This window comes from Bombus flavifrons, chromosome 5 (assembly GCF_040668555.2).
Source record: "Bombus flavifrons isolate JBK064 chromosome 5, iyBomFlav1_principal, whole genome shotgun sequence".
NCBI classification, from domain to species: domain Eukaryota; kingdom Metazoa; phylum Arthropoda; class Insecta; order Hymenoptera; family Apidae; genus Bombus; species Bombus flavifrons.
The window spans coordinates 12,647,309-12,673,893 of NC_138446.1; the positions used below are offsets into that span (position 1 = coordinate 12,647,309).

A 26,585-nucleotide genomic window follows, 5' to 3' on the forward strand; every position below is an offset into this window, starting at 1 on the left:
TATTACTTCCGAGAGAACGAGCTTATGAGTTTATGTGAAATCATAAATTGGACGGACAAAGCTTCCCTCCGGTAAAGTATTGACGAGTTACCGTGTATTGTGTGTCTAAATAAATTCTTGAACGATAGAATTGTTTGATAAATAAATGAATATTTCTCGTACACGAATACCAGTTGCATACGTACTATCGATAAAGATCTATAGGTTTATTCAATTTATAAATCGTTGGTTCGTCTATTGTTAAGGAACTTGATCTGATAATACAACATACTATGAAAATTCCTTCAACGAGCGCAGATTCAGCCTTTGATGTTTAAGAAATGTAATCTCTCTCTCTCTCTCTGGGCAAATCCAATTAACATAACGCATTCTTTTCTTGGAATCAAACAACTCCACAGACAAGCGCTTTAATATCGCATTTCGCGCGTCTCTGACATAATGCGAAAGTCCCGTATGAACAGTTAATATATACAACAGTGCGTGAAGTTCGTCTATCGACTAATTTACTATCATATAGTACACGTGGAAACGTCACGCGAATCAAATTTGATTGTACACCGGTTGTGAACCACCACGTACTCTGGTAATACCAAGTATAGTAGGAAATGGGATATCACTCGCTGAAAACGTCTTGTGTATCGAAAGATTCAGTCGAGGAGAAAAATAAATAGAGGGGCAATTGCAATTAGGTATTAATGAAGTTTAATCGAACTAGCACCAGTGGTATATGCCTATTACTCTATTTCCTTACTTTAGTAATAATAATTGAATATATTATATTTATAATTTAATTTATAATTATAATATTCATATTTGTAATTTATATAATTTATATTTGTATTTTCGTGCAAACAAGTCATACTTAACGAAACTTCATTGATATCTGGTTTCCGTATATGTATCTCTAATAGATCTTTCTTGAAACATTGACATGATTTTCATATTAACGTAATTCTTATGCGCCAGGAATCACAGTGAACTAGCTTAAGAAGTATGTTCGGGTATGTTCGAGTAAAAGAATAGATTTTCGCAAGGAACGTTCTTCTTTGGGAAATGTCCAGTGGTAATTCCCATCGAGCGTATTTCTATGGCATTTTCTCTAGCAAAGTGAAAACTCGAATAAATTTTTCACCCGGGGCATAAATATTTCTTATTCAATTCGATTCACTGGTTTAATACCGTCGCGCCAAGTCTTCCAAAGTGAATTACAGTTAACATTTCCCTATCGATCCGCCGAGTGTAATAAATCCCCCTTTTTTGTACTGTCTGCAAAGGGATGCATCCCGAAAGCGATGGAAGATAAAATATCCGCGGAAGTTTCTGTCTCATTACCGATAAAAGGAGACACGAATGGCGGCACATTTGCGAAGGTACTGGCCTGGAGGAAGCTCCGGTGAATAAAATAAAGGGAGCAATAGGGCCGTGGTGATTGGCTCGTTGAAACAGCGGTATGGGTGAAACTGTTCGATGGAAATTGCCGGTAGCAGCGTAACGCCAAGCTAAATTAATAATTTTCCCTGGCTCCAGTACCCAACATTTCGATAATATAGAAAATTTATAACGTCGCGTAAACCACGCTTTTTCGCCGTACAGCTCTTTCTTCGCTACTTCCATTGCGCTTTTACGAGGCTAGCCAGCTATCGACCACGTGAAAACTTCGTGTTCACCATTTACGCCTATCTTTACGACTTTCTTCCGTCCGATCACGATAGCCGTCATCACGATCTTCAGTAAAACTACATGTTCAAAAATTAAAGAATTTCTTCCTCGTTAGGGACACTGTAATCAGTAGAAGACAGGTTCGAGTATGATACTACGTAGATAGTAGGTTTGCAGTACTTCTCCAACTCTATCGTTAATTCAATTTATTGATTAATTTATTGAATATATATACAACTTGAATAGTTTATAAATAACAATAAAATACATTTACGAAATTAGAAGATTCATTTCGGGGAAATATTTCGCGTTCTATTTATTACAGTGTTAGGAGAAATTTAGAAATTTTATAACGAACGATAGAGAAATGTGCTTCAGAGGTCAATGAAAATTTGTATTTAAATAGTTTCGCTCCTTCTTCGTAGAAGATATCTTTTTAAATTTCCAAGATAAGCTCGATAATTAGTCTCAGTAAACTACTCATTATGATCAATTCAGGCGAATGAAATCGACGTGCTAGTACAGGTTGCGCCAAATGAGACCGTTTAAGGTTAAGCAGCATCATTAAAAGAAGTCAATAATCGCGAGGCATTTTGCACGTCCGTGTCGTGCAATCTAGCGTTAACCTTTTAACGACACAAATTTTCTTCGCGTTTCTCCATGGCCGTGTTATTTTTCCATTATCGAACAAATATACCGCGAACATATCACTGTTATTTCGTTAAACGTTGCAACAGAGTGAGCAAATTTCCTATCGTCGGTAATCTATTACGACCTGCTTGTCAGAAAAAAACATGCCTGTGGTACATGCGAAGTTGCACTTGCTTTGTTTCGGATAACAACGACGAAACCACAGAAAATATACATCATGGAATAAAAAGTATTTTCATGTATGAAGCGGTAAATTTAAGGCAAGTCTTCGAATAAAAGAGTTTCAATAAATATACAACCGTGGTTATACATATATCTCATAACTTTCCCGAAATTCGTTTTTGTACTTTTTATTATATCGAGTAGCAAGTTTTATCACTATTACATGAAATCTATCTATTCATTTATCTCGCTTCTTTAAAAATATACATACATGTAATTCAAATACGTATATTTTTACATTGTTTAAACAATGTTTATAAACTTACTTATTACCTTAGGAGGAACAAACTTATTACCTTAAAAAACTTTAATTTAAACATGCGTATTAATATGTCTTGTTCTCAAGTAGTAAGACCATACAGTAGTAAGACTGTACGATTAGCTCAGACAATGTTCAATCGGACGTTAGTTCTAGTTTCTACCGTTAAATGATTCAAGTCACCTATAATATAACGACACGAGCATAAATATAAGGTGACCTATTTTTAATACGTTGTACAAAAACTATCTGCCATTAGTATATCAGTTTTTTCATTACGCTGATGGAACCCGCTTACGTTATTCTTATTCGTCATAAAACTTCCACCTCCACGTGTCCCGCGTACCAAATATTTCTCTATTTTACACATCCCATAATGTTCATCCTGACTGGTTGTTTTCTGAACGGTTGTTGCCATTACTCGTTGTTCCTGTCCTCTCCTTTACGGTTCATCTCTCCGGTTTTGCCACACGTTCGCCAGTTCTTCAGCTCGCTGTGCACGTGGCGCTGAAATTTATCCCCTAGTAAAGTGACTCTATGCGAACAGCTAGCTGACATTAAGTATTATGAAGGGCCTGTGATGCATGCGTGCATCAGCTATATCTAACGTGAAACAATAAATTGTGCAATTTAATCGTGGCGCGAAGGAATTCCGATTACGCGGCTTCATTACTTTGCGAAGGAAAAAGGCGAGGAATATACGCTTGGCTCCGTTGCTCTCGTCGTACCTTATCTTATTCATCTGTTTATTACTCGATCCTGCAAATTTACCATTACTCTCGCGAAGCCAGTCCGGTAAAATCATCGTGAATGCAACTTTGTTGAAACGTCGTTCGAGAAGTTAAACAAAGTCCGGTTTTAAATTTCTAATTTACGTTACTTGAATGGATCATTTGAAGAATCTCCTTGTGTTTGGAAGGTTAAGATCTCCGAGGAAAGAAACTGAATTTCTTCTTACTTCGGTGTCCATCTTGAACGATTCTTCGCGAAGAAACTTTAATCTGCGTTTCTGTTGGTTTACCATTCGTTTTTATTGCTTTGATAAATTCTCACGTTTAATACTTGGTAGAAAAGCTCGTATGAGTTACGATTAATTTACGCCTCATCTCAACATCCTGTGTTTATGTTGCAAAAGTTTGTTTACTCGATATTATATCTTGAGTCAAGAAAAGATGTTAATAAACATAGTTAGGAACTGCTGATTAGGAGATTAGAGAGCGTCGGGATGAGGAAGGTAGATTCTTGTCAGGCCTCAGGCGATATGCTTGCACGCATTCCCCTATCATTTAATTCAAGCACAACGAGGTTAACAAAGTTCAATGTTTCTAATAAGGAAAATTTTTCTTCAAAGCACCATGTCACTTGCAGATGTCGCGAATCGTAATAATTTCATTGTATCGATATATTAATTGTAAAATCTAATCGAGAACGAGGCTTTGAAAAATCCGAGAAGCAAAGCCTCGGACAAATCAAACTTATCCGATACGTCTGATTTACTTTTCATCGACAGTGTCATTTCCGTCATGCCGTCATCTTTGTCTTCACGTTTCCAGTGTAGTCGATATTTTATCGTTCCAGATCTAGAAAAATTTAGATAGAAAAATTTAAATAGAAAAAGTCAAATAAACGAGTTTATTTAAAATTTCAGGCACTCGTATACAATTTGAACACAACTGCGACAATCCCTTCGTAAAAATACACTTGCGTGACTCTTGGTGTTCAAAGTTTCCGAAAGCGCGAAAATCCGTTTTGTCGACATAATCGGCAGACTTGTGACGCAACTTTTCTCATAAACGATCACCTTCAGCCGACCACGGAGCGGATAGTTGAAAAGGTATTGAAAAGGCGCGAAGTTCATATACACGTGCAAGGATCCACGTTGGCATTGGCCGCCACGTCGGCAGTTTTTCCGTTGCGCGTTGCCATTGTTCTTCGTCTTCGTCTCTTTTCTTTGGCTCGTTCCCTAGATCCATCTTTTTTCTCTGACTTTCTCTTTGTCCATCTTTTTTCCTGTCCGAAACCCTCCTGTATACATGGTGGCAGAATTTATTCTCCTGTAAAATAGCCGGCCGTGAACATCGGCCTGGCAGCAGTACCGCGTGCAATTATGTAAAAACTATGCTAATAGAAATTGCATAGAAAAATCCATTTATAGCGGCGAGCAAGAGCGGCTAGGCTGTTCGTAAGGGGTACAGGAAGAAAGGGGATCGGACGATCCCTACCCAACGAAAGGGGTATTTCGGTGTAATGAAAAAAACTGGCGAAATTATGCAAATACGATAATGTATGCAAAATGGACTGAATACCGGTTAAACTTGCTGGAATCGATATGCGCCTTTCACAGCTTTTGTTTCTTCTCGCCATTGGCTATTTCTTCTCATTCGGTATTTAATGTCCAGCCGTTTTATAATACGCGCTACTTTTAATTTATTTATCCAACACATGCAGATTTGTGGTAAATGAGAAATACGCGTGCGTAAATGTCCGATAATATCGTTTTGTGATTATCAATACAAACGGACATCACGGGGATTCGTTTCATTTATTAAAAATTCTAACATGTACTCTACTTTGGATCTTTCGTATGCTTCTGTATGTTATGGGTCTTTATTATTTTGTGTAATTTTGTGTAAATTCATAGAAATCCGTAATTATGATAAATTATACACGACGAAATTGGCGAGTAATTTTTTTTTTTTAATTGAAACGATATTCGCATATTCGTCGAACAACAAGAATTGTAGGATAAGGATTCGGGTAATAAAAGTTTTGACGTATAATTATCAACGAATTGTCGGACTTCTCAAAGATTTCTTTAAAATTGTACTGCGTGGAACGACGTAAAAGGAAATCTGAAGAGGATAAGTCTGGGAAGTACGTCGGTTGTAATACGACTTCCCATTGTGGCTCTATTAACGTTAACCGAGTGCTATTATAACATGGAAACTAGCATTATCGTGTTGTAGGATTATTTGATCCAGTTCTTTTTGCGCAAAATTCAATTTCTCGTTAAAACCGCATCGTTTGTCAACTACGTAGATTTACACTGACATTCTGACCTTGTTATAGAAGCTCATAGTACATAATCTCATGCATATTCCATTAAATACATATACAAGAGTACCTTGTGACCATAGATGTTTCATCCTGGCTGTGACACAGAACGTTCACCAGGATTTAGCCATGATCTGTTGCGATTAGAATTGTTATGGAAAATCCGTTTTTTGTGGTCAACCACGGTTTAATACAAAAAGGATTTATGCTTGTATCGATTCAAAAGTGAAAGAGAATTTTATCAATTTTATTGGTTTTAGGACGATTTCTCATCCCGCACAAGCGTTTAATTTTTTTGAAAATCTGACTAATACAGAATTTTCTTTGGCTAATTGCACGCTCTGTCCAATTGAAGCACCTTCGGCAATCTTTTATTTTACGATCACCTGATTCTACGATGACCTGCAAGATTCAGATTTTAAAACGAACTTTCGGTTATTGCCCCTTCACCACATCTTCTATAAATGATTGTTGCCGTTTTATAGCAGCAGTTTCGTAATTTCACTGTATCAACAAAAATATCGTTCGGAGATAATTCAAAACGTGTTTGTCTCGGTCGTATTCTCGACATTGTACAGAGAGGAATTTTCGTTACCTACCTGCTTCAAGATTACTATGTGAAATAAATGATACCGCATTCCACGACGTGAAGAAAAAGGACGGAAGAAAAATTCCGAGCATTCGGTGTGTTCAGGCTGCGTTTTCACAGAAGACGTACTTCGCTTCAGTGCTGCATTCATAACGAAGTGTTACGCCAGACGCTCTGAACAGACGTTCGAGATGAGCACTTGTAACGCGACTTCCGTAACAGTATGTAAGTACTAAATAGCGAACGTTGCTCGAGTCTACTAGAGAAACTCGTGTCAAACTTTTCATTGGAAACAGCGAAGAAACGAACCGACTAATTTATAAACGCGTTTCTGCCGTTTGCTTTTGCCAGATCTCGCAGGTTTACAATTCTGCAATTACCGAGTACATTTTCAGGCAACTCGACTCGATATGCCAGTATACACTGATAAAAGCGTTATCGTGGGATTCGTTAAAACAACTGGCCAGACTAGTGTAAATTTACAAGCATTGTTCGCGTACAGTTTTCATTGTAAATAAACACATAACGAAAACGGCAATGAGAAAATAGATACCTGGCTGCGATGTACAGAGAGCACGTTTACACGTGGCACGTCGAGCTTTGGGAAGAAGTTCGCACGCTCACCGTGTAATGGACGATTATAAGCATGAATATGTAAATGGCATTTAGGGTGCAAACGGTCTTCAATGCCAGTAGCACGCGCTCGTACTTCAGCTCTTTCATGGCGTTGCACCTTAATAACGTCACCTTAGTCACATGCTTGATGTACGTCGTGTTCGCCCCGCCACTGAATGAAGAATGGCCGACCATATGGAAAATTTTCACGATTTTTTCCATCTCTGAAAATGTACGGGGTAAATGAGGGATAAAACGTGATTTTAGACAGTTTGTTGAACGATTTCTTGCACGAACATTTAAAACTAAGATAATCGTTCGTACGATCAAACGAGATAATTTCATATATTCGAGTTAAACACAGTTTCGTCTTCCACAAGCGCCTACTTCTAACTCGTTGAATAAATTAATAGAAAATATTTCAGCGTTTAATAGTTTCCGAAGCTGCACTTTGGGAGTGTAATTGCTCCTAATCTTCGTTCCTGCGTCGTTAACATACCTTGCCTTGAAAGGGGAGGGAAGGTGGTGCAACTACTTGCCCTGTATCCGGTTGTAGACAGAACTTCGATAACGATATGCAGTTTCCTATAGATTCCAACTCTTCGTCAAGCGCATCAATTTCCATGAATCGTTATTCAATTCGAAGTCCTATATTCGGCGAATAAATCTAAATTCCGTCGTATTAAAACTTTCATCGTAACTGATAAATACGTATCAATCGTATTATTCCAATTATTATTAATTAAATGTCGCAGTTTGGAAGTTCTACCTTCAAGTTGGTTACTCTATTTGATAGAATTTCAACATCTGGAATTCGAATCTCAGCTTGTTTCGTATTTTACACAAAATTGCAAACTGTCCCGTGTTCGTTGCGAATACATCGTAACGTTTTAAGATTATCCCGCTACGTCCAAGTTTCGGAGTTTTAATTCGAATCATCAGCGAAAGGTCGTGAAGTACAACTTAATTCGACGTGATCCCGTGGGCTAGTTACGGTTGAACTAATTTCGAAGGAACGGACTTATCGCTGTTGAACTGGCTCGTTGGAGCAAACCTTTAACCGAGATGCCCTCGCAGTTTCTTCCGACATTACTGAAAACGAAATAAAACGAAAACGGTGTTCGAGAAGAGCCGGTACTTTCACATGATTACGTCCAGCTTGTGCCCACTTGAGTTGCTTAATTAACTCCCTTATCCTTCGTAAATGTCAAGAGGACAATACTTGGAGAATCGTATTCCCATTGTCTTGGTAATTTTACAAGACCACGTGTCTTTTATGACTCTGGATTTCGAACTACTCTCTACGTCGAGTTCTGCTTGCTTTTCAACGGTTCAATGTCTTCATCTGTCTATGAAGAACATCCTATGTAATTGCCTCCCATAAAACACATAATGGTTATTAAGTAATTACAAGTATCATTGTTCGCTCTTCGATAAAAGAAATTTAGTCGTTAAACGTTTAACGTTTTAAATAAAAAATATTCTTTAGGAGAGACAAACATCTACATCTTTGTTCCTTACAATATCACTGCCATTATTATACAGCTTTATCGTTTAATGCAAAAGGACTTTTGATATTACGTAGAAAACATTCGAATTAATTTTTTTTTTCTTTTTTAAAGAATATATTTTAATTTATATTCTCTTTTGGCCCTATTTGTATAGCTAAAATCAAATCATGTAAAATAGTACGTAAGCCAAAAGTTAGAAGAATGCACGATTGAATATTATTGATTCGTACTACTGATTCGTAGAAAGTGCACTGCGTAAGTGATATTCTATAGTCAGATAAATGTTACGATCCTACGTAAAATATTAACAACGTGTTGAGTAATTTGTTTTCCGTACGCTCGGTCAATTGGAACATTTCGGTCTAATAACATTGGAAATTTATAATTAACAGAAATGGCGAAGTATCGATGCTTGGCGGGTTAGGATGCAGCAACGACGCCGTTTGAAAAGGCAGTTTGTGAAAGGACTTCGACAGAATAAAAAGTAACGAGGGTGACATTCGCCGCAAAGGGTCAAAGCATCCTTGCTATTGCGAAAGTAGAATAGGACCATGTCTGTCTGCGTGACAACGAATATCCTTCGAGGGAAGGAAAATGTCAGACCTCGTCTAGACGAAACCTTCACGAGAAATATACGACGCTCGTTTCATTCATTTACAAAATGTCTTCCTCCTTTATTCATGGAGAATTTCACTGAAAATTTGTGCTGAAATACGCTGTCTTACTTTTGTTTAAATTTACGATTAAATTTATATTTAGCTAGTGGTTAACGGCAACGAGCGTATCAGTTTCGTGGAATCCGAGAGAATTCAAATATTCGAATTATGGTGAATAACTTACAGAGAAACTCTATAAGCGTAACAAAATTACTACGTTAATAAGTAATGTTTAAATGTATATATTTCTGTGATGGTATAGCGTCAGGTTTTTCCATAGAAAATGTACACGCAACAATAAAGAGAACGTTTTTGCCTTATGGCTTCAGCTAAAAACGCGATACCCGATCACAATTTTTTTCGTCGGCGGCAGCGTATGTGCGTACGCATAGATCTACGCGCAAAACAGGATTATATGTAATTTGCTGCGAGGACGGTCACACGCGTTCCGATGGATTCCAGGGATTTACATGTATCATCGAAGCGAGAAATAATCGCACTTTGTAAAACTTCGATGTATACCTGGAATGAACTGTATTTCATCCTTTTTTTTTTTGTTTTTTTTTTTTAAATACTTCTCGCTTTCATCCTCTGGTTTGATTTGCATTTAAAAGAGTCACACGTGTCGGACAAAATATTCATTACACGCTTTTGTATGTGTAAATTAATTCATATCCTGGTAATATTAATAACTCTGTATATTGATTCTTATCATCCTACTGACAATGTGTATCTCCACCTGTATCACCATTTTAAATTCGTGAAATTTCTTTAATTATCAATTACGATGTATCGTATTAAAGATATTTTGGTTCAGTCAAAGATTCGATATACGAAAATACATTTTTAGGAGGTACTACATACTAGATTTCCAAGTTTATCGAATTGTACGGAACTGAGAGTCGTGGATACATCAAACTGTCACTTAATAAAGCTCTATTGGTTTACCTCAAATTATCTCCCTGGAAACTCGATGCGGGAGTATCGAAGGTTCCCAATTGTAGCGGCTATCGTTAATTGAATGGAGTATTAGCTCCATCAAGAATTCAGTTGAATGACACGTAGCTATTAGGCATTGATGTCAGTTCAATAGCGATACATCCATTGTGGCCTTTTTCACAGTCTTTGCTATACGATCTAAACGCGAAACATTGTTATATATTTCATTACTGTCTTAAGTAAGTAAGCGGTTTTATCGAAGAAATAGTTAAGAAATAAAGGGATTAACAAAGAGACCAGCATCGCTTATGCTCTTCTAAATAGAATTCGATACGTTCATTCGGAAGTTATTGCACGTTCTACGTGCCCATCCATTCACGATATTTTAGTTATATAAAAATCTACTGCTCTCTTCATATTCCGTCAGTGATATCGCCAATTCCGACGTACGGTGAAAATTGTTGCTTCAGTTCGGCTGAAAATGAATTAACACGATTCTGTGCACGCACTAACGAACTGTGCGCGAGCTTTTCTTTATCGGTCGACTATTGATTCACGAAACGACAGGCCAATACCGTTCATATCCGTAGTGCAACTCAGACCGGCGTTCCTGTTCGTTTTCCAGGGAATTCGCGGGAATTCGCATTGCACGGTTTCGCGGTATATCGGCGATTTACGAGGCGCCAGAACTTCGACTTTCTCTCTCTTTCTCCTCGCAGCGCACTAGTACGGTGTAACGTACAGTTTGCGTGGGAGAGCCACGGAAAGAGGAACCAGTAGTCGGACAATGGGCAATTTTCCGTACAGACGAGAAGTTTCGTGGTGGGCCTCGGCGACGATTAGATAGGCGTCGGTGTAATGGCGGCAGGTCCAATCTGCATTTGTAATGACGAACGTGGAAGGTGACACAGTGTCTGACCTCGGTGCAGGGACATCGGCCATCTATTAACCCCTAGGGCCACACGAACCCTGCCTGAGTCGTCTGCTTCTCTGTCACGAGGAACCACCCCGGGCAACCCGGTCCGTTCCAACCCTGTTCGCTACCGCGGCCTCTTAACGACCCCCTCCCCCTCCCAACTACCGCCATCGTTCACCATTCTCCGGCTACAATCCTGTCTTCCAAAGGTTCCACGTATATTCGTTACTAGAATATGCGCGTCTCCTCTGTACTTCGAACGCTTTCCATTAAATACATTGGTCCTCTCTTTGTTACCTGGCGTTCGTGTAATTGGCAAACATTTCCACCGGCGATGATACGACACGTGGAATCTCGGAAAGAGCGAGAGAGAAAAGATTCGAGTGGAATAAAACGTTGGAACGATAGCTTTGAATATTTTAGAAAATTGCTGAGTGGATGTAGTTGATCTGCGAGTATAAAAAATGTCTCATTATCAAGATATATGAACAAGATATATAAAACAATAGAACGTCTCAGATAGAAAATTATTAATTAAATAAATTTGCGTCAAGTTCGTATATTACAATTACATTTTTAGTTACCGATACAATTTTATTTGTACAGGTAAATTATTGCGACAGGTGTACTTTTTCATTTGGACGAAGCTCGAACGATATTGATTTATCGTTGAAGTTGGCGGTAATTCTGTGTACGCTACGAACGACCGTAATGAGATTTTACCAATGCCAGATTTCCATGTATTCGACCAAAAGGCGATATCAATTAATTATTATCCTTGCTATTGGATTGCGCTTCTGCAAGTTTACTGCCACGCACGATCTCTGATCCTCGAATCTCGGATCCTTTGGTATTCACCGCGAATTCGCAAGTTAAACTGAGCCTTTACGTCCGTTTCTCCGCAAAGTTCGCATGATCGTGCACGAATATCGCTTATACCTATCGGTTGCCACCGATAGAGGACATATGATTTAATGAGAGGAATAATCGACACGGAAACGAATTATTAATTTTGAGTCGTAATATTGATATATATAATATATAATATATATTATATAATATATAATAATACTCATATAAATAGAGTAAATTCATGAAGAATATCCGTTTCCTTATAATTTACTTACAACATTTAATATATCATCTCCGAGATTGTGAACGACTATTACCGAGAACTACAGAGAAAATTCTTTTATTAGAAGAGTTAAAGATAACAATTCTAACACCTGTAGCTCGTAATAACATATATAGCACCCATGTGGCTATTTCATAATGTAAGCAATCGACGCGATTCGTTCTATGTTGCTAATTATTATCCGTAATTTCAGTATCGTAATTCGGTATAATTGATTCGAAAAGGGCTGCGCAAATATACACGTAGACGATATATGATGACAATACGCTTTTCTTATTGTTCTGTGGTTACAATGATCGTGAATAGATGTTCCTTTAATTAAGGTTTTATCTGCAATCTATTTTGATTCCTCTGTTTACGTTCGATGTAATCACTGAATTGCGTTAATTAAGTAACCAATCATAGATATTAACAGACCCACGTTATGCAATTATAGTTACATAACATTAAATATCGTACATGTTCGTGTTTGCTTATTTGCTTGCAACAAAGTTGTGAGACGAAGACCCAAAGAACCAAAGAAAAAAGAAAAAAATCGTTCAAAACATATACCTTTACATTTATCTTAACTTTCATTTACGATTGTACATTATGATTCAAATGTAAAGATTTCTCATTCGAATGCGTAAATAATTTAATTTTTTGTGTTTCGAGGAGAAAGTTCATTGTGATTCCGAAGCACAGAATTCAGAGCAGCTTCTCGTAGATAATCGATGGAAATGTCGAAGAGACGATCGTTATGGTAGATCGTTTGGCTCTGTGCCCCGCGTCATTTGCGTTTAGTTAAAGGATCTACGGAAAGCTCTGGTGTCCTTTAATACATTAGAAAGTATAATGCTTATGTTTTATAGATACCGCGTAGGCAATACATACGTGTACAAACACATATGCGGAAGTCAGTTTTGTGGTATGCGATTTTTGACTCTATGTACACGAATGACGTAGCTTCGTACGCTGATCAATTTGCGTTATTTCTTTCCACATTTTTCTTCTCGTTTCAGCTTTGCTTCGAAAGAAAATTTACATATGTCAGATATAAACGTATTTATGTATTATAGATCTATATGCATGTGGACACTTGCATGCAAAGATGTTGCCGCATTTATGCAAATGAAATTTGTTTCGCTACCGTGATAAAATTTGTCTCTTTTAATTAACTTTAATTAATTCTTCCCCCTATGCTATATCTACGTCATTACTTGTTCTGTTAACTACTATAGTCTTTAAATGCAATATACACTGTTTAAAGGAAATAGTATGGAATCCCGATATATGCACAATATTTTCATACTGGTTTTATAACAATACCTAGTTGTACGTTTTAATTACGGTATGAAACTTTAACTAGGTCAGTTTTAGCAATATGTAGTTAGTTTTCGCAACATACATGAAATCGCAAACATCGTTCCAATATTTGTTAAAACCAAATCATTTTTAACGTGAATAATTTGTTCGAAGGTTCTTTCGTATGATTTTAATCCTTCCATTGCACTCGTCAAAATAAACTAAATGTAGCTTATCAAATCATTTGTGATATAACATTAAATTACCTTCGATTATCGTATAAACTTCCAGAGTATCGTTTTTCTCGATGCAAATAATACTCGACGAACTTTGATTTTGCAAAGTGACACAGCAACGTTCCACGGCGTTAAGATGAAACATCGAAGGCGGAGTTGAGCAGCCCTCATCAGGACCAGTATTGCCATGATAGCACAGTTACTCGTCAAATATTTACCGTAGGTGATGCTGGCACAGAGGGATCTTCTGATCCTCACGATACACCAGGTCAGGAGAAGGAAAGATAAAGTTGCATAAAATATATTACATCGACTATTATCTTTTCTTATATTTCCTACATATGTATCGTTGCACTAATTTCATTTAACTTCGACAAATAATTTTAAAATATCGTTTATTACACAGCATACGATATTTTTGATGAAATGTCCAATTCTCGAAGAATCATCAAATCACAAAGGTTCTTGGTTTCATCCCAAACAGACGTTATATTATCGACGAGTACGTTGAATCGGTTTGATCGTATCGAGATATCGCATCGAATTCGTGCTTTGAGTATATTGAGGTAGTACATGATGTCTAAATAGGGTGAATGACGTAAATTTGTATGAGTAAACCGCGGGAACCGCAAGGTGCGTTTGATTATCGTAAATAACCGTGTTGCTCGTTATCGAATAAATGGCAGACTTCAAAGCAACGACAAGGTGATAGATAGAAAAATGGCCATGTAGTTTGGGTCGAATGGACAGGTGTCTAGACATTAAACATTTGGAGTCCGTTTCGGTCCGTTCTATGAGCGTCCACAAGCAAAGGACTTTGAAGTGTACAAAGGTCGCGCACCTTACACGAACGTGGTACGGTGCGTTGATTGGAGGGATCAAAGCCAGTACGGTGAGCTAGTATTTAATCATCCAACCGCTGAAGAATACATCTACTGCCAATTGAAACCTCTGTCAGAGTTCAACACGTTTTTCCACGTTGCCTCTTTCTTCCATTTCTTCATCTTTGCTCCTTTCCGTCATTATGCACGTGTTTGCTCTTACATTCGATCGTTTTTATCTGTTGAAGAGATTAGTTGAAATAAACTGAGCCACAAAAGGTGATACAAGAATGAAAGTGAATAATCTATATATTATTTATGATTTATTGCTATTGTGTGACGTTACGATAATATTATTCAAAGATTTACACTAAGCATATGTCACGTTATATCAATTATTCACGTATAGTATACATATATGTATTTAAATTGACAACATATGTAATTGTACGTTGTTTGCGGAAACGTTACTGTTACTCATGTACACATGCGAACGTATATGCACGCGTATGAATATATGGATCAATTTATTCTATTCTTGTAATGTCAACACCTACTTTCGTATATACTTAATTGCATACATGCGTTGTTGCGTTATTAAGTGCATACAAATATGTTGGAATGTTCCGTATTAAAGGAACATTGTCATTTCTCACAATATTCTGCCACTTTGTCGTACAGGTATTTCACGAGTTTCAACGTTGAAGTGCACTACTACGATTTTCGTATTAATTATTTTCGATTATCGGAAATTCATAAATTTTACGTCATACGTTTTCGGAATACCTTGTGCATCGTATCGCGCTTCTATAGCACTCTTCCTCCGTCCATTTCGATAAAAATAGAATGATACTCGTTATGAAAAGTACTTTGAAAGTGCAAGGAGAACGAGTAATTCGCATTGGCCTCCATATTCCCTCTGTTATCAAGTCCGCTTTTTACATGTTCAACTGGCGGGGATCGCATCAGCGTTTCGGCTTTCATTTACGCGCGCAAGCGTACTATTAGGTTAAAATTTACGACAAAGTTCGGACAGATACGGCTGCCGTTTCATTGAACTTCAGCATCGGTATCGATGATGGTTAAGCTGGACGGTCATTGGCACAGCGAGCGACAATGAATTTTACGCACGGTGAAATCGTTTGTCTGCACGGCCAGATTCGGTACTTGATTCGGAGGTAGGAAACCACCTTTTTTGCCTCTGCCTTTCGTCTCTTTCAAGTTCCTCCTTTTTTTCTCTTTCGCCCAGCGAAAAATACCGTTCGCTAGCCATTGGCTAGCGCGCCCGTAAATTGGTTACCGGACTTCTCTGCGTCGAGAATTCGAGCTTTCGACACCCACAGACTCTAGTGGACAGGTAAACTGTGGACTCATTGTTCTGTTTTATCGATTCACGGATTTCTGTCACCTTCTGAGACTTTGTAGAATAAATTTCTCACAATTTACACGATAGGATCAAAATTGGCAAAGAAGCGCGGAATATTTGCAGTAATGTTCAAGTAGAAATAGAAGTAGTTAGATGGAACGATTCGTTTAGCTGCATTTGTATTTCTATTCATTACTAATTTCGCTAGCAGTCGATAAACTTAACAACAAATTGCATTCGACCGAGGCCGTGTGAAAGTATTCATCGATTATGAGATTTTGCCTTTCTTTCGATAGTAGAACGTAGAAGCAGTTTTTGTCGATACTGTAAAACAATGTTCAAACGTGACGTATCCGGCTCGTTATTCAAAAAGAGAAAAGAGTGCATAGTATAAAAGAATTAAGAAAAAGGTTTTATTAACGCCATTGCGAAATGATAGGAAAGTAATCAGGGGATCAACGTCGCATCGTGGGATTCTTTTGTAAGCACGTCCGCAGCAAGCACAATTAATAAAACAGAAGTAGTGGCGTAAAGCCACGATCGAGAATTATATTTCCACCGATTAATTATGTTGTGGCGACACCGTGAACCCCGTCTATCCGCCCATCGATCTTCGTGCACGTTCGGCGACGTCCGGCTGCGATCGTCCGGATTCGCGGGTAACTCGCAAGCGCTGAAAGGGCGGTGGGGCTCGCGAAGTTTCGGTTGCGGCGCTTTCGTTCATTCGTCGTTCTGCGCCCGGTGCGCATGATTATCGTGAATACGTGTGTTCGCGGTTCGGTTTTAACGTGTGTCGCGTGTTACCCTGCTCGATCGATCGTCTCTGAAAATAATAGTACTCGTAAAATCGATTCTTGATCGTCGTCGTAAGAACCATTACCATCGTGTCAAAGAAAAGTGCATCGTTCAGAGGTGAGAGGACATTTCGAACGTGAAAAGTGTTCGGAACGATATCTGGTTTGAGGTTATAGTGTTAGGCAGCGTATTTCGATAAGGAAGGTGCAAGGATCGGGATCTTTGAGTTATATATCGTATAGTGATTTTGAATGAATTTCGACGTATTATCGATCGAATGGATGATACGAAACAGTAAGATAAGTGCGTACGAAGGACGAGAATATTGACGTGCTCGCGCAATGTGATTTTTTCAAATACAGGAAATGCCGCGATTCCGTTGGGCATTGTGAAAGGTCAGGTTAGTTGCGAGCGATCGACGCGAGTACTTTGAAGATCACGTGTTCAGTGTGAAGTTACATGTATATGAATTGTTCGTGTTAGATTTGAATGCGCGTCCCTCTGTGTTTTGCGACAAGTACGTTCTCGAAAAGAAGAATCCTGAATCTGGAAACAATCCAATTGAAGTTAATACCGTTGCATGTAACAAGTCGACCGAGCGGATTCACAGTAATTCAACTCGGCGTATAGCGCGACGTACAAAGCCAGACACCGTGTTTCAAACGTCGCATATGCAAGTTCATTTTAATTAATCATTCTTCTTTAGTTTTTGTACGTATATCGCAATTCCATTATTAATATTTTGAATTATTTTTTCGCAGAACGGTATCGCACGTTCTCCAATTAACCTCAAAATCCACTCAAACGTGACCTCAATAACCAAATTGAAACGCGAGATCATTTGAAGTCTTTCTCGTAATTTCTCTCGTAATATAATTATTTGCATGTATTTCTCGAGTAATTTAACATTGTCCTCCCAAATTCATTCGTTTCATACGTCGTGTTTTGTGTTACGTGTTTCGTTTGTTTTCTCTCGTTTCGAGATGTAGCTATAAATGTTTCATTTCAAATGCTTTGGAATTAAAATTCTCAAGCAAGGAAATTCTTTGTTCGCGATGTGTTCCGTATAAACAATGATAATGTAATACAGATGAATATTCATCACGACAGATGAAATGTTTTAGACTTCCGCGGACCATCGTTCTTTTGCTTCTTCGCGAATGAAACCGACCACCTCTAACACGTAGGTATTTCATAAAACGTCGCTCCATCTTGCTTTCGAGTAAACCGATCTTGCCGATATTTACAAAAGATCGGGTTTTGCGATCGATAGAACACTGCAACAAGGAAGTACCGTCGGAAAATCTAGGAGATAAAAAATGATAAACATGGAGGAAAACGAATTTAAACATGGCGATTTTTGGATAAATTTATTATTTCGTTTTATTATTAAGCTTGGAACAGAATACTGTGCTTTCAATTTCACACGCTATTTCGTTATTTTCGATTAACAGAAAAGTCATTAGTCGTTGGTCGGAATTTTTTATTTTTAGCAATAGAAATATATTTTATTCGAACAAAAGCTCATAACTTAGCTTGATTATATCTTAATAGATAGATAGAAATGTTTACAAATTTCAAAAATTAAGAGGTCAGGTTCTTCGAAGTGGACCAGTAATTTATAATTAAGATAGTTAATTAGCATTGTTGCTCTAGCATGAATTTATAAAGCACCCTTCAATTACAGCAACGAATCTCGTTCGTTGTCTCGTGTAAAGTCAAATCGGTACAATTTGTAATTAGATTCAAGAATGATCGTTTGTACGCTTTGTACCGTGCGCTTTGATTCTAAATCTGAAAATATCGCGTTTGAAAATTAATTAAAAGGGTTGACATCGTATCGAATGGTATCGTTTAAATACGTGTTCGTTCCGATTTGCACTAGGAAGATTGGCAATTTAGCAAACCGTTTCGTAGATATTCAGCGGGATTCGTTCGACTTTAACTGCTGCAGGGATCTCGATTAAAATGGAGCCACGTAACTGGTCTGCTTCCAAGCGTTAGAACACTTTGAAATATCGCAAGAAATGAGCTCGAGCCTGTAGAAACGCGGACAGTGTCGCGGCATTTATATCCTGGACGTAGAAGAATAAAAGAAAAATTCATTTAAATTTGCGCGTTAAGTGACCTCGTTTCCACTTTTCGTCAACTATCCTTTTTTTTTTTTTTTTCATGAATTTATTCTGTCATCCTTTCGAATAAGAGCATATTTCGCGCATGATTGGCTGTAATTGAGAAATAAAATCGAGCAACGCGTATAGCGATCTTTCCATTTATTATGTTCGTATTCTGAATTTAAGCTTCGAGTGGCATTTACGCATTGGTTGTATTTATTCTCAATTAGTGACGTCCTTGACCACGTTTTTGTGTAAACGTACCACAAAGCGTCACGGCGTAGCTGTAGCAATACACACGGACTATAGAATTTAAATAAACATCGTTAATCAGTTGGTGTATCAGTGTAATGTCGTGTAACGAAGTGTAAACAACAAGTTTGCGAAACATCGACTGCCTTCGATGAATTTGTACACCGGTAACTGGATTACAACGAAACATGTTTGTGTTTCGTTGAAGAAATTAGATTATCACGGGAGAAACTCATCTACGAATTAGTGAACCATTCAACCCAATGGTGATTTCGACGGATTGAATACTCGTCGCTCCAGAGTTGGTAAGTTTATAGATTATATGCTTGTTTTTAATATTATAGAGATTGATACCGATAGAGACGCGTATAAAAGCCACCACTTCTAATATTTTCTCATACTGAATCTTCTTTCTCCCACGCTAATTACCAAGCAGTTTTAGTATAAGATTAAGTATAATTGGAAAACCGAAGGGATATAACAAAGTTATGATATTCCGTTTTATGATATTAAGAGACTCTTGGTTATACCGAAGTTGCTTGAACTCATAGCGTATTACTCGACTGAATATTCCAGCTTCAATCTCTGTACATCAAAGGACTTTGGTTGATACATATTTTGCTACGGTTCTTTCATACCTTCTTTAATAAGATAATAAAATTTAATACGCATTATTTTAGGAAGATTTATTGCTATGAACTTACAGTCACGTTCAATTTTACACTATATATGTATATATAGTGTCATTCATTTTGTGTAAAATAAATCATATAGTGTAAAATATAAAAGATCATTTTGTTGCCAACAGGATGTAAGAATTCGTTAGTGATATATTTTTCAGTATATGGAAATGAAAAAAATAGTCAATAAATTTCAATTCGTCGTTATTTCGAAATAAATAACAATAAATAAATTAACGAACGAGATATATATATCGAGGGAAAACATTTTTAGCAAGTTTTATCATAATTTACTAGTTCGACTAGATATATTGTTCGTTATTTTATTTATTGTCATATATTTCGAAATAACGACAAATTGAAATTTATTGACTATTTTCTTGATTTTCATATACTGAAAAATATATCACTGACGAATTCTTACATCTCGTTGGCAACAAAATGATCTTTTTCGAGGTATAAGCACACGCAGTAGCATACGAAATATGAATACAATGACTAATAGAATTTTTCTTTATGCATCGATCTTCTCTCGTACGAGAGATTTTTATTTTCATTGCTAATTGCTTATCTTTTGTGTACGCGAACGGGGAAAACGTTAAAAGTTAATGTAACAGGAACTGCATGAAGCGTAAAATCAAGCTTCGACGATATCTATGCGTATTTCAATCGATATATAGCATAGTGAAGCGGGTTCAAAAAGAAGACAGCTTGATCGACGTAAAATGTATAAAAATGCAAAACCTTCTGGTGCACGACATGTTTTTCGTTGAAACGTTGAAACGAGGTTTTTCAAAAAAGAGAAGAAAAAAAAAAGGGAAAAGGATAGAGAAGAATTTATCGTGTTTTGACCAAATACATTTGCGCCTGGCGCGAGCTGCATTTTTGACGTGCCTCCAAGACGATTTTCATTGAGATCGAATGTGTGAAATATTCATGTCCCTGGAGAGAAATAAAATCCATTTTACGTAGAGCGTCGCGAAACCGAATTTTTCTCCGCTTCTTTTCTCTTTTTCAGAAACTTTTGGGAAAATTAAATACGTTACTTATCTGGTGCTAGTCCCTCGGTTTGTCAGTGCCCCTTTAATGGAAAGAGTTCTTTAAAACCGGGTTAACGTGATCTTAATTAGTTGCATTTCATAAGTGTGCCTGTAAATGCGTAGATACTGAATAAAAGAGAAATAGGTAAACACAGAGCGCGGATAATTATAAAGGCTTAAGCTTTTACTCGAATGCGGTCGTCGAGAAAGCTGCCTACGATTGCGGACTTTTTATCAGACGCACGCTACAAAATATTATTTCTCGGCTACGTTTCCAAATAAAGACAAATAAATCAAATATTCATCGAGTATAATAAATAAAACTATCGTAAATAAATAAAAATAATAAGCGATAAATAATATAATATAGCTAGATAAATTAAGTTTTTGTGATAAATAGGATAAATCTACGAGTTTAAAGAATATCAATTCTTCGTTAAGGTTAATTCTTCGTGATTATAATTCGTTTCGGGGAATATACGAATAATACAATGAGAAACTATGAAACGAGATAGATGATAAGGAACGTTAAAAGTGGCGCGAATATAAGCACAGATATGCGAAACTTCGAAGCGTGATTCGGCCAAGGTGTAGGAAATGAAGCATACAGAAGCCGGAGTACAGAACGTGCCAAGACTGTTTCGAAAGAGTTACTGGCAATGCTAATATCGGTAATACCAATAGCAACCATGCAACCGTCGCGGTATTTCGACCCTAAAGCTACTGCAACCGTGCACTGGAATATGTCCAACGGATATACTTCAAGATAGTCTTCTGTTTCCGGAGACTAGGCGATTGTTAAAGACAGAGCTGAATACGCGTGATATACGATTGCTCTGCGAGCAATCCGAATTAGACTTGTTTTATTTGCATTTCCTTTATCCTGGAAATTAAAGAAATTTTCATCAGGCTAAGAAATAGGTGTTATAGAGATTTAGATCGTTGAAAATTCTTGTTCGCGTATTAATCGCCGTACTATACCTACGTGAAAGAATACACGGCTATTATGTATAATATATCGTATAGTTTAGAGTACTGGCATTCCAGCTTTATCAGTTGTACGTAACTACGTTTTGAAATGCAATAAACTACAGGTACAACGTATTTTCGCATATATTTTTGCGCATAATAAAAAAGTTACAAAGAGTTTGGAGTATTTCATTTTCGTATACTTGAGTTTCGGAGAAGTTCTTTGGCGAGATAAAACATTCGCATGAGATATGGCAAAGAAGTTGTACTATGGAGACGCAGCCAGTATTCATTTTCACGTTCCATTTCCTGATACTCGCTGCATAAGATGCTTTCAAGGGCCATTCAAAGTTTCTGAACATTGCGCTTCTCGTCACACTTTCTCGGTGAAAATAATCCAATTCGATAGCTCCGCGTCATTGACGTAATATCGTTGTCGAAGATATGGGCATTTTTAATAAAATCATGCCAATTGTATCGCGCTCACATATTTTTAGTTACCAAAATTACATCTGTCATCGACGTTTCTCGCAAATTTTTTTTAATGAAATATTTAACGCGACTATGATTTTTAACTTTTATCAGGCACTAAATTACGTAAAATTACTTAACGCAGAAAGATAGTTGACTATTGGGCATGATCAACGATAAAACGCAAGAGTGAATCATTTCCTTCTTCATCTCACATATGGTGCTAGCTGCAACAATCTCATCGCGATATTTCGTTTTCATACAGAATCATAAAAGTACGATTATTAAATCAATATTATTGACATATTATTATTAAACATACTCTACTGTCTATGTACCACAGAACACTTTCTACGCTTAGGATAAATGCAAATGGATGTTAAAATTACAAGATCAACTTGATCCTTAGTAACCATATGTATCACAAGAAAACTATTTTACGCTACGACCGAAGCCTTTGTTACCTGTTCTATTGTTAAAACTTGTATTAAAAGTTGCCAACTGTCCTGTGATTTATGGACGGGGGTGTACGTACTTGTTACTTTATGTCCGCGTGTTGTAGAAACTATATATAGCGATAGTCGTTTTGTGGCTTTTAACGGAACAAACAGCGACAAATAGGACTTGATTTAATTTCACTCAGTGTTTTGCGAATGTCCCACGCTGACCAGGACTGAAATTTTCGAGTGACAGCAGGCCAATTTTCAGGAGGGTTCGCCGAGTGGACGACAAACACGCTCTTTTGAATTTCCCTGCCGTTTCCATTCTACGAAGGATAGCGCCGGTAAGCATCTCGACCGACCGCTCCGCTGTTCGGATTTTAGCTTTTCGGATATAGCCAAGTTCATTGACAACGAGCCTCGAGTTGTTTATCTGTTTCGATCTCTGATCCTTTCGCGATTTCTGATATCGCGTTATGCCCTCCCCTGAACTGTTCACGTTCATCGACGTGATAAATCTTGTCTTTTTTTCACGTTTATTTCGCAAGATTATTTTCACGTAGGAAACGTTAACAAGGATCAGCGGACACACTTTGTCATGTTCGTTGCACGTATAACGGCATTACTTCGTTAGGCTTTTAATGAGAAATTGCGCGTCGACGCGAACACGTGTAATACGATCAATATTTGTGCGAGATCAAAGATCCATTTAAACCCTTTTAAACGGTAGAATAAATAACAAAACAAAATGAACTGGTAAAAACTTCTTTTCCACGAAACTTTGATGCTTATCGAACTTTAAAAAATGTGCATCCATGGAAGATTAAATGTTAATCAAGGAAATAGAAGAAGGCATGGAGGGGGGCGATATAAACGCGAAATATTCAAATAACCCGAGACTTTCTAAGATCGTAACTAAAGCGGGTCATCTTAGTGGAAAATAATACGCAAGATCACAGAATGATTGGCGTATCGCTTCATTGCTGTCTATCTGATCGATCGTACGCGTTAGACGTCACTTTTGTTCGGTCAAATACATAGCAGCTATAGGTAGGTATAGAAAGGTAGAATCCGTGCGGTAAATGTTGGTGGGTACGTTGGAGAATAACGGAGAGGAAATACGAGGACCTGGGATATCGGGTTGACACGGGAGGAAGGATTTTAATATAAAGTGCCAAGCGTTCCGAGTCCTCGGTTCCAAAGCCTCGACCAGGTTTTGACAGGCGAAAGCGTTCCCGCGTTGGTCGGATCTAGTTTCTTTTCCTTGTCTGTCTTCGATTCCTCGCATCCCTTTTATCACCCTCGTACCAACTCGATTTACGACGTACATAATTAGCGGATTACCAGCGACGTTCCCGCACTTCGTTCGAAAAATACAACGCTTATTGTAACGTCGTTGAAAAATTATTACGCCATTCGAATGCTCGAAACGACGTCTATCAAATTCGATACACGTTTGTAAACATTAGCTGGGAGATCGTCTCTTTCGAGTAAGAACTTGTATACGTGTACTGTTTCTATAAAATGGTATACACACAGCACGCAATAAATACGATAATACACCTAGCTTTTATGGTTAACCTTTGCAGCTTCTGCATCAAGCATTTTAAGCAAGAAGAGTCGCTCGTAAAAATCCTCGGGTCTAGAGTTTAAACTGGGAAACGTATCCGCGCTTCTGTAACGTTTCGTAGCCGAAGCTTCGATGTTTGAAATGTTGGATCAATCTTTTTTTTCCAGTTGATTAGCGAATTATTATTCTTGATTTCACTGGGAAACATAGCTCGTAGCATCTTCCTCGTTTCTTATTTTCAGTTCATTTTCTTTATCTTCGTGCATCGTCTCTTTCCGGATAGCAATCGTCGTTTCCTAATCCTCGATACTTGTTCGCAATCCATCCACGGATCTGGTCTTTCTTCGTCCGATCGATCCACTTATTTTCCATTCCTTATTGGGGCATGCTCTTCACCTTGCTTCGTTTCACCCAAGTCGATCTCGAAGCGATCTCTACGACGAGTTTCCGTTCGACTTCTGCTATCTTCATCCCGGCTCGACGCCTTCGGGGCTCGATAGCTCGGCCACTCTGAATTACCAATGAACATTCCGATCACGTTGTGCCGCGCATGCTTCTCGCGTTGAACGTTGGCCGAGCGGAGGCCGCTGTAAAAAACAAAGATCGACAAATGGAAAAAAATGCACGGGAGAGAAACGGGTCGCGTGGAAACGCCGGTTAATTCGATTCCGCAATCTGGTATATCTGTTTTTTAATCGAACTTTTTGGCCATGTAACTTTTACCATGGCGTGTGCGTGCTTCTCCGCGCGTTCAACACACGGCTATGTAGCCAGTTGCGCGACAAGCCAGTGAAACACGGTCGTTTTTCCCCTCAAATCGAGCACCGTTAGCCGAAATAAGATTTTTCGAGTAAAAGCGTCACGTTGAAAACACGAACGAAATTCGAATACGGCGAACCGATGGCGTGATTTGTTAATTGGTTCGCGTTTCTTCGAATATTCTCGCACACCTTGTTTTTTACGCATTCGCTGCCTAAATCGCGCGTACACCACTATAAATAATGTTTCGTGCTTTTTTTAATACGTTCACTGTGTAAGACGCGTGCTCGAGTCGAGTTCTCTTTTCGATTTTTTTTGGAAAAGAACGTGTCTGACAACGACAGTCCGCTATCGCTATAATATTTATAATTCCCTTCTTTCGTGTAGCAGTTGAAAGCGATATAGCGAGGTCGTAAAATCGGCCAGGCATTAAAGTTTACACGTTTGATGGGCGAAACACGTAAGTCGAGATATTTTAAGGAAGAGCTTGGTTTCGTTCAGAGCCGTTCCATGTCAATCGAGAACTACGTATTTCTGTCTTTCAATTCGTACGTAGATCGGCGGTAAAGAGTCGCTCGGCAGCTTTAGTCACGAGATGCGTCAGCCCTGAGTGTAACTAGATCAATCGGTATCATCGTTTAATGTTTCAATTTATAATCTCGCTATATATAGCCTACAGCTGTATCTTGTACGCATATAGATTCGTAATTGATACCGTATCTGTATCGTTTGTATTGAAATTCGTAACTGATATCGTCGTCGATTTACGTACTTCAACCGGAACATCGTTGCGAATAAAAACATTTAGCTGGCTCGTAAATGGATTTTTGTTAGATCCGGACACCGTGGACATACGAAATATACTTCTGAATAATGCGCAGTGACCTGGAGTTGCGGACACGGGAGGAAAGAGGAGCAGCAGGTGCACGGAATGTTTCCCTTGAAAAGAACGAAGTTTCCTATTAAAAATTCATTTTTCATCGGAAATCGAAACTGCTAAAAATTCGTTCGGTGTTCGTACGCTTTCCTGTATGTTACTGGCGCTTCGACGCGAGACACAGGAAGAGGAGCGGAGGAGGCGGAAGTAGAGGAAGAAAGGCAAACTTCTCTCTTTTCCACGCCGACGTTTCCTCAATTTCTGTGCCACGCCATGCACCTGCTTACCTGTTACCACATTCCTTTTCTCTCTTCATAACCGATCGCGAAAGCCTATTTTTCACCGATAAAAATCAATGGCACATTTTCGCGCGGCTCGTACGCCAGACACGTCGACATAAAAAGCACTTTCCCCACGAAACCCCCCGTATTCGTTGGATCCCGTAAGGCGCTTAACCTCTTGACTTTCGTCGCCGTTCTATAGAGGCTCATGGTTTTGCTTCTTCGCGTCGTCGTTTCGTTTTCTTTTTCTTTTGCCGCGTTTTCGGCTTCCTTTCACGAAGATGCCTACCAGTGGCACTCGACCAAACGATGTACGATTCGCGTTCTCACGTGCTTCGTCCCTAGTTTGTCAGCAGCAAAGGAACCTCTAGGCACCGATGATTCTTCATCCTTTCGTGCCTCGGAAAAAGCGACGTTCGCTTTC

At 38.2% G+C, this 26,585-nt stretch overlaps 1 protein-coding gene across 22 annotated transcripts in view; it reads left to right on the forward strand.

The window, feature by feature from the left end:
- Positions 1 to 26,585, forward strand: part of LOC138179868 (TWiK family of potassium channels protein 7) — a 322,181-nt gene that overhangs the window by 12,297 nt on the left and 283,299 nt on the right. For 6 of the 22 annotated variants that reach the window (XM_069113077.1, XM_069113071.1, XM_069113089.1 and 3 more), the window contains exon 1: positions 16,633 to 19,379. The exons of 3 other annotated variants lie outside the window; for them this stretch is intronic. The gene's annotated coding sequence lies outside the window, so the exon portion shown is untranslated. Of the gene's footprint in view, positions 1 to 16,632; positions 19,380 to 26,585 lie in introns of those variants that run through there. 13 more of the 22 variants (XR_011173143.1, XR_011173142.1, XR_011173140.1 and 10 more) reach the window with 9 other exon arrangements.